Source organism: Eublepharis macularius, chromosome 10, assembly GCF_028583425.1.
Source record: "Eublepharis macularius isolate TG4126 chromosome 10, MPM_Emac_v1.0, whole genome shotgun sequence".
In the NCBI taxonomy this organism is placed as follows: domain Eukaryota; kingdom Metazoa; phylum Chordata; class Lepidosauria; order Squamata; family Eublepharidae; genus Eublepharis; species Eublepharis macularius.
The window spans coordinates 57849503-57859594 of NC_072799.1; positions in this window are offsets into that span (position 1 = coordinate 57849503).

The window sequence follows — 10092 nt, forward strand, 5'->3', positions numbered from 1 at the left end:
TATGGCACAGGGCTGGGTGGGCAGGCTCTTTTCCCCTTTTCCAGTGTTATTTTTCTCTAGGGTTCCCAGGTCCCTATACCCTCCCCCAATGGGAGGGGGACCCGGTACTTAATTGGATGCTCCTTTTCATGCATGCAATTCTTTGAGAATCAGCCCCTCTGGGGCCAAAATTGGCCCCAAATGAAGCATGGGAGCACTCCTGTAGCCAGCATGACAACATCACTTCCAGAAGTGACACAATTGCATCAGCCACGGGAACACTTCCACACTCTGCCAAAATCAGCCCTAAATGAAGTGTGGGAGCACTCCCGCAACCAGTGCAGTTGTTGCATCCACCAAAAGTGTGTGCTGTGTGTGTTCCTGGGGTGCCTGATGGCGGGTGATCTCTGGGTGGCCGCAAACCTCCCACTGATTGCCAGTGACTGGCAGGCAAGCAGGTAAACCACTGGGAGATTGCCTGCCACCAGCAGGCACCTGGAATCCCAATTTTCTTCCCAGTCCATGCTGGTAGAATCTGTGCTAAAATCTTCTTTTCAGAGTTCTGTGTATAATTTCATGTTTGTCTCTCTGACTGATGTCAACAGAGTGCTTGGTGCTGTCCCCAATATGGCATATTTAATTATACCTTGAGAAGCTGAGAATTCCTTTGGTGCAGATTCATTATATATATGAATTCATTATATATATATATATACATACATACATACATACATGTATGTATGTATGTATGTATGTATGTATGTATGTATGTATGTATGTATGTATGTATGTATGTATGTATATGTATATGTGTATGTATGTATGTATGTATGTATGTATGTATGTATGTATATGTATATGTATATGTATATGTATATGTATATGTATATGTATATGTATATGTATATGTATATGTATATGTATATGTATATACACCTTCTTGATAAGCTATCTCTGGACAAGGGAGATGCCTTCCAGTTTTTGTTAACAGGTGGTGCAGGTAGTAGCAGGATAACTACAGGCATATCTGGATAACTGCCTCATCTCAATCTAGTGTTAGGCCTCATTTTAGATCATGTTTGAGCCACTGGAATCCATGGTAAGTGTGAGAAAGGCAGCTCTCTGCTGGTTTTCTTCTTTTCTTAATAACTAGGAATAAAGCCCGTTGTGTGAAAAAATACCATGGGCTCTAGAAAACTGTTGTTGGTCGCGTGGAGAGGCCAGAGCGGGAAGGTGCTGAGAGGAGGTACAGGAAGGAGTGCTTAGGCTGTTGATTCAGCAAGCCAGTACTTCACAGCGGCCTCAAGACCAGAGTCATCAGCAATGCGCCTGAGCAAGGATAAAAAGTGAGTTGTCACCAATATAGTTTGCCTTTGATATAGTAGGATAAGAATCAGAGAGGCTCCATTAGAAATCCAGAGTCAGCCAGCTGGGATCTGATTTGTGGGGATTCCACAAGGGTCTCTTCTGTCCCATGTGCTCTTTAATACTTATGTAACACCTTTGGTGAGATCATCTGTAGATTTGGAGTGGGTTGTCAACAGCATGCAGATGATACCCAACTCTTAGGTTATTATCTAGGCCTCCAAATGCTGCAGTGACTGTTATTGGCCATTGTCTCGAGGTCATGGTCAGATGACTGAGAATAAACAAGCTGAAACTGAAAGTAGACAACATGGAGGTGATGTTGGTTAGGAAGGCAGAGATCTTGAATGGGATTGAGGTACTGATTTTAAATAAAGTTAACTTTTCTTTAAAGGTTAAAGTCAAAAATTACACCTACTCTTGTTGATGGAAAGACAGGTTTCCAGTGTTTGTTTATTGAGCAGAACTCTGTAGACGTAGCATAGAAATATCCTAAATAAATATTTAATCATTTCTTTAAAATACTTACAGGCCTTCTGTTCTGCTGAGCATCTCGGGGTCCAAGGTGGTTGCTCAGAGTTCCTTCTTTCAGTTACTTCTTACTCAAAAAGTAGCGTCCTACCTGGATTCTGTCATCCTAGCCATCTTGATCCATGCCACTGAAATCTCTAGACCAGACTACTGTAACATGATCTGTTTGGAACTGACATTATCAATTCATACTAGGCCAAAAGAAATTATGCTTGGGTCTGGTAGCAAAGAACAGAAAAAATGAGAGATCCCATGATCACTGGGTACCTCCTAATACATCAAAATGATCTTTCACAGATATTGTAGAAGATGAAAAGTTGTCTTACAGTAGATGACTACATTTGGGCTGTAGAAAATTATGTCAGTTGACGTTTACCACATGGGCCAACAGAAGACACAATTCAGAAGATTACATATAGAAAAGTATGTTAATATGGAAGTTTATGAAAATGATCATTGTATTACTCATTTTATAAAGTGGATATTAAAAGGATACTTTCAGATGGTATACCACCAGGCACTGGTTTGCATTCTTTCTATCCCTCGGATATGCAGCAAATTCTCCCAACCATTTCAAAATCTGGCATTTTTCAGGCTGTGATAACTAACATGTGGGGTGCTTCTAATTCAACAACTGGCTTACATGTTACAGTCCTCATCTGGCTGCCATTTTCAAGTGCCACAGCTGTTATCACATGACTAATGTTAATTGTGTGAGTTTCGCCAAATGTTCAAAACAAAAAAATTGTGGATAGTACAGGAAAATATTCCACATAAATGGTTCACTATGATATAACTGCTGCCAGTTTCTCCAGACTAAGCCCACTGACATCAAGCAGCGTAGACTGGCATAAGTCTGCATAAGACTGCAGTATTAAAATGTCATCCATACAGTGTAAACAAGCTCTGATTTTAGAGGTAACTTCTCTTTCCTAAGAAATCAGTTCACAGGGTAAAAGTGAACAATGTGTCTGATCCATTCATACCCAGCATTTGCACACATATATTCAAATATACGAATAGACTCCAAGAACCGTTCTGTGTCCAGAAATAGTAGCATACAAGTCATTACTCTTGGTGACGTCACACATAGCCAGGGTTATCAGAGCATGAAGCACAAAATACACAACGTGTGTATCATACACACTACAAATCTGGATCAAAATACATTGGCTGACAAAGAGCCAGTGAGAGCAGGCTGGACCACCTTGTTTTCCGATTGGTAGAAACCCAGGAGGCAGCTAATCTTTCTTGGCTCGGCTGCTGCAGCAATTAATCTTTCTTAAGCCCATTGCTGCTTTTATAGGTCATCACTTACAGTTTCTCAGCTATTATCTCTGAGAAGTAGGTCAATGATTCATTTACTGGCCAGCTTGTTAATGGATTTACAATGCTAGTATTAATCTGCTAGCTAACAATTGAGCCAGTTGTTTGTTTATTAGTGGTTGCGTATATCAGGGCGCTTTACTTGACAGGCGAAAGCCAAGCACCATGCTAGAGGGAAGTAAGCACAACATGGCAGTGCTAAAAAAGAGGTGACAAATGGCCTAATTTGAAACATGGTAATTAGAATTTAGTTTAATTCCAAGTATTATTAGTTTGCTGTCAAAACTGCCTAATAGTCAAATCTCCCTACAGCATGCTGCTAAATTTTATTTGTTTAGTACATGTTTATCCTGTCCTTCCTCCAAAGAGCTCAGGGTTGCATACATCAGTCTTCCTTCCTTTATTTTACCCTCACAACAGTCCTGTGAGGTAAGGTAAGTCAGAACTTGTTCTGTGCCTGGTTATACCAGATCCTGTTCTCCATGCTAGGTTCAGCCTTGGAGCAGGTAGATACTAAAGAAGAAATGTTCTGAGTATATGCCTTCCACTATTTATTCATTTATTAACCGTGCTGCATCATGGAACAGGGTTTTCACATCAGAGATCTCCCTTTTTAGAAATTAAGCCACTTTTCTTGGCTGATGAAGCCAGATTCCTGGCTCTCTAATTTCCAGCGATTTCCTGCTTTTTCCTTTGAAGGAAGGTGCTTAAAATTGTTGTTATTATAGCTGTTACAGCTGTTCATTTTTTTGTTTGTTTTCCATTGGTTTCAACAGGAAACACATTTCTGGGTATAAGAAGACAGTGCAATGTGGAAATGGGGTGCACATACATGCATATCAAAACTTTCTTCTTTGTTGGAAACAGTAGTTAACTCATCTTGTTGGAAGATGCCTTTTATGCTTTTCTGTTCTCTGCTGTCTGTCTTAATATCCTTGCCTCCTTCAAATGTGAAAAGCAGACAGCAAGGTACCAGAATAAGAACCATTTCCAGAGGTCATTATCATGAAATAGCAGACATTTGCTGTAAAAAAAACCTGTTTTCATATTACACTCTTTTCATTAGTTGGTATTCTAAGAATAATCAATCTGTTTCAAAACCATATTTTAAAGCAAGGCCTAAATAGACTTTGTTTTTTTATTTGTCACAACTCTGTTTACTAAGATGAAGATTTTTTTTAATGGTCTGTGTAGTAGTGAAGTGGCCCCCTCAGCTTACCATATTAGAAAGGTCTAGAACTCAGTGTCTTATCAAGAGCAGTTTCACTTTCCAGTTACGTTCCTTTGATTTATCTTTGTGATTACAATTACATTACCATTGGTTATCTTCTGTGCGGCCTTATCTTCATGATACATAATACTGTAGGTTGCCAAGTCCCCTAGAGTCCAACCCAGGAGATGGGGAGTGTCAGGGGGGGGAGACATGCACTCTCCAGAGCCTTTGTTGTCACCATGGGAATGATGTCATCACCAGGACAACAACCAAGAGAAGGCCCCCATGCGGGGGTATTTTCCTTAAAATCAAGCTGATTTTAAGAAAAATACAACCGCATGTGGTCTTTCCCTTTGTTGTTGTGCCAGGCATGATGTCATTCCCATCATGACAAGGAAGTGCTTCAGAGTACACAGGAGTGCGCTGTGGGGATCACCCAGACCTGTTCCACACACCTCCCCCCACCCGCCAGCCAGGTGACAGGTGGGGGGGGGCAGAAGCTGGGCCCAGGAGATCCTCCACCTCCACTGGGGGAATGGGATCTCTGTGAACAGCGGATGTTTTTGAGGCACATAGTGGCTGAAGAACAATGCATGAGTTACAGAAGCTTGGCATAAGCAAATGCCCTGGGCTATGTGGAAATCACTTCAGAGCATTTCAGGTCAATGGAGCAATCTTTTGAGAGATGACTAACTCAGGGCCCATTGAACAATTTAACCCTGAATGCCCCGGCAAGGAGAAACACTAGATGAGTGTTACTTAGTGGCCAGTGGCATTACTTGCCCAGACAGGAAGTGTGCTGTATTACTCAGTCTGTGCAGCAGATATCTTTGACTTAGCCCAGGCTCTCCTAACTGCATCTCAGCTTCCTTGCACTCCTTATGGGTGAGGGGGGGGGGGGCGGGTTCATAATGACCTTAAGAGAACTTTTATCCCCACAACCCTGTGGGACAGCCCGTTTTAATGCTTCTACAAGCGTAACCTGGACCCACCAGTAAGTGTTTCTTCATATGTTGCTGAATTTATGGTACCTGGTACAGCCTTGCAAGTTTCCCAAAGTTGGAGGAGATGGCTTGCCTGTGACCTGCTCTGCAGAGGTGCCTGCATACAACAACAACAATGAACCAACTCACTTTCCAAAATGCACAGAAAGCAGAACTGGCCGCTGAGGAAGTGACAGTAAGCACCTGTGAAATGTGCTTGGCTTACTCTGAGGCTAATCAACCAGAAATCCTGATCTGCAACCACTGATATTCTTAGTATCCAGCCCCCTCCCATCAGATCAGTTGCTGTGGGGAGTGTGAGGTGTGCCTCTCACACAGTGGGAAGGCTGTAGAGGAAGGTGTGTACAATGGGCCTGCCATTTTCGAAATTTACAGTGCGGATGTGGTAACTGGATCGAACTGACTTGAGCAGGTGAGTCAGGCCAGGGTGAGACTAGCCACTCCATGGAACAATAGAAAAAAACTTAGCTTTAGTGCCGCAAAGCAGGTTGACTGGGTGCTCTGACTGTACATTCCAGAGTGTGATGATGCAGTAGATATTGTTAACCATAGTTCCTTCCATGCATTGTAGAAGTCTGTTCTGGATTAGGGTTCTCCATCATCTCATCAGAGCCTTGCCAGAATTTTTTTCCACAGAAGGGCCTAGCCTCTTTCCATAACAAATCTATTGAGGTTGCCAGGTTGCTGTTTCCAGGGTAATTGGATACAAGTCGCTGTGAAGTACAGTACCAAACATTCAGTGGATCCTTAATGCTTCTGTTAGGGTTGCCAGGTCCCACGGGGTCCAAAACAGAGGAAGGGAGGGCATGGGGGAAACTTACCACCCCGAAGTCTTCATTGTCACCCTGGCAACGATGTCATTCCCGGCACTACAAGGAAGGAGAGGCCCCCACATGGAGGGTATTTTAAAGAAAGAATACTTCTGCACAGGGGCCTTTCCTTCCTTGTCACATCAGGAATGATATCATTCCCAGTGCAACAATTAAGGCTCTGGAGTGTGCAGGAGCGTGCTCCAGAGCTCCTGTTCCCATTCCCTGCACCTCCCCCTCCCCCGGCTAGGTAAGAGGTGGTGGAGGGCGGGGGCTGGGAGCAGGGCATCTCCCACCCCGACTGGGGATCGGGGAACTCTAAAGCTGTCCCACTAGAAATTTGGCCCACACTGATTTGAGTAATTGGTTATCACACTCACAGTGTCTGGTAACCTTCAGACTGAGTTCAGGACTATATTTGCTGATGGACTCAGATAATACAAAGGTTTTCCTTTATTACTGGTACTGGATTCCTACCATTGCTCCTGTCCTCCATTCTGCAGGCTCAAGTGACTTTGCACAAGGTCATGGGATTACAGACTGATACCTACTTTCTGCCTAGCAAATCACTTTCAAATTCCATCCAGGCAGAGATGAGTGTGATTCACATTCCAAGGGCTGGATCCATCAACTACTTATTACAGTGTCTGTTGTCTCCAAGATGCACCACACCTGGGGAGAAAGCCATTGTTCTACTGTGCATAACAGAACAGCATGATTCATAACACAGTTCTATAGAAATGCTGGTTGCACTTGTAACTTCCCAGCCCTGCCCCTCTTCAAGCAAAATAACCTCTGTTACATATTCAGCTGACGCTACTCATCACCACAAGTGTCTGAGGAACAGAATTTTACTAAACACAAATTGTGAAAATACATGTGTGCTAAAGTGCTTCTGAATCATCCTGAGAATGATCCATTCATGTCCATACAAAGCTTTGCACTGCACCACTGGGGGGGGGCAGCATCTTGGGCCCTTTTTTCCCCTCCCACAATACTGTTCCAGAATGATAGTTTAAAGGAAAATAAAAGCTCTTTAGCAACAACCCCAAACAGCCCCAAACAGACCACTTTGTTGGTTTATTCATTTTATATTTATTATTTATAAACGCTGAATTGTGTTTTGGTGAGTTTAGGACAGAATTAAATATTTTGATGAATGCAGGGCTCCAGCCCAGTCCAGGGCTGTTCAGCATAATAGCTTGGGCCAGGGCTTTTTTTCAGCTGGAACGTGGTGGAACGGAGTTCTGGAACCTCTTGAAAATAGTCACATGGCTGGTGGCCCCGCCCCCTGATCTCCAGACAGAGGGGAGTTTAGATTGCCCTCTGTGCTGCTGAGTGGCACAGAGGGCAATCTAAACTCCCCTCTGTCTGGAGATCAGGGGGCGGGGCCACCAGCCATGTGACCATTTTCTCCAAGGGCAACCAACTGAGTTCCACCACCTCTTTTCCCAGAAAAAAATCCCTGGCTTGGGCTAACTAGCAGGACTGGCCTGTGAACAACTCCTCTAGATTTGTCCCTAGAAACCCACCTGACAAACTAGGTAAATGAAAGAGCCCTCAGGTTTCCAGCAGGAAATAAGCCGGTGGCATATCTGTGTTCTGATATAATCCAAATTTTGAAGTGCTGTATTGGCTCTTCATTCTGTCCCCATCCACCCCAGCAGAGCATGAAATAAAGGCAGAATCATGGTATCTTCACTACCAACCCCAAGGCATTATAGGTTATGTATGGAAGTGAATTCAGCTAAATCTGGTATGTTTGTGCTTTTATTTCTTGTCACTGTTAATTCGGTTTAGAAATGAACTTACTCCAAATGCTACCTATGCTTTTCTACTTTTGTTTGTAAATGAACTCTCTTTATTTTACCTGGAATAAATTGTTGCTTCATTTCTTTGAGTATTTGGCTTGTACAACTCTGTTAAGTATTGCTACCTCCAGGAAGGAAGGAAGGAAGGAAGGAAGGAAGGAAGGAAGGAAGGAAGGAAGGAAGGAAGGAAGGAAGGAAGGGCCAACTTTCCTTCAAAGGTGTTTCTTTTCCTACTTGAAACCCCTCAGACTAGGGTTGGCAGGGACTTGGAGTCCCTTGATGGGAGAACCCCAGGTCCCTGGGCTCTCCTGGCAGGGGATTGGGAGCTGACACGTACCCTGGCTTCTTTCTTTGTGTGTGTGTGCTCCTGGCTCACATGATGACATCACTTCCTGGAGTGACAGCATCACACGGGGGTCAAAGGGTGCCCCTGGGTCAAAGGGGCCCTTGTCCTTCGCAGAGTGGGCTGCTCTTGCAGCTGTGGCTGCGGCCTGCTCTCGTTTAGCACAAAGGGGCCATGGCGGCAGCAGCGGTGAGAGCAAGCAGTGGTGGCAAGAGCAGGTGGTGACGGCAAGAGCGGGTGGTGGTGGTGGCAGCAGCCAGGGCTGGCACCAGTGTTCCTGGTGCCTGAGGCAGCTTCATGGGGTGTTGGTGCGTGCACGCTTTGCGCACACGCGTGCACACCCGGACTGTGTGATGACATCACTGCATGTGACGTAATCACGCAGGGCAGGAGCGGCACACAGGTGGCTTCCCAGCCCTCCCGTTCAGTTGTCCCATGCCGTCCTGGCTGTCTGTTGTGCCTGGCCCGCAGGTGTGTGCTGGTGGCGGCAGCGGCAGCACAGAGCAACTGAGCGGGAGGGCTGGGAGGCTGCCCACTCAGCTGCCCCACGCTGCCGCCGCCAGTGCACACTCCTGGCCGGGCACAGCAGCTGCGGGCCAGGTGCGGCAGGTGGCCAGGGCAGTGCGCGTGCATCCTCCCTCCAGCTCAGTTGCTCTGCACACCGCCCTGCTGCCTGCCATGCACCTGGGCCAAAGGTGTATGCCAGCAGCAGCGGCGGTGGCAGCGGCAGTGGTGGCAGCAGCACATGGCAATTGAGCTCCGTGGCGCACGCCCCTGCCCCCGGTGCCCCCTCCCATGCCCCCTCGGTGCCTTAGTGCTCAAGGAGGCTGCTGGCCCAGCCTCAATGGGTGTGCTGGCCCTGGCGGCAGCGATGAGAGCAGAATGGGAACCCTACCTTGGACTGCTTAGGTGACTCATTGCCTAAGTGACAGATAGGGCTGCCAACTTGGGATCGGTAAATTCCTATACATTTTGAGGCTGGAGTTTGAAGAGGGACTAGAGCTCAGCAGGTTGTAATGCCATAGAATCCATCCCCAAAAGCAGCCATTTTCTTCTGGGAAATTGATCTCTGTCATCTGGAGATCAGTTGTAATTCCAGGAGGTCTCCAGGCTCCATATGCACATTGGCAACCCTAGTCACAGCTGATAGAAGAACACCTTATTTCAGTTGCTCCACAGTTCCAGTTTCAGCTGAGTAACAGTACCTTTCCCAAAGCACCTGTTCATGATAATGGTGAAAATCTCCCCTCCCCCTTATAGGAAGCTTCCAGCCCCTTTTCCTGCACACATTTCTCTTAGGCTACCACAGTGTTCTGAATAGGGATCCCAGGTCCCCCATTGGAGGTGGGGGATCCTCACTTCCACCCTCCATCCCCTGCCACCACTCACCTGGCTGGCAGGGGGGAAGGCAGGGGTACAGACTTCCTGGGCGTGCTCCTGGGGCAGCACAACAACGCCACTCCCAGAAGTGATGTCATCGCACCATCCTGAGAGCACGCACATGCTTTGCATGTGCATGAACAGACTGAGGAGGGTAAATGTTGGGTCTTCCCCCTTCCAATAGGAGGGTGAGCTTGCAATCCTAGTTCTGAACCAATTTGTTTATTTTACAGACACAAAAAATGTAAAATACAGACATTCAGTACAAAGGATAAACTAAATTTTCATGTCAAAATAATGGGCCTACAACATTTAGAGCGTTTGTAGTTCA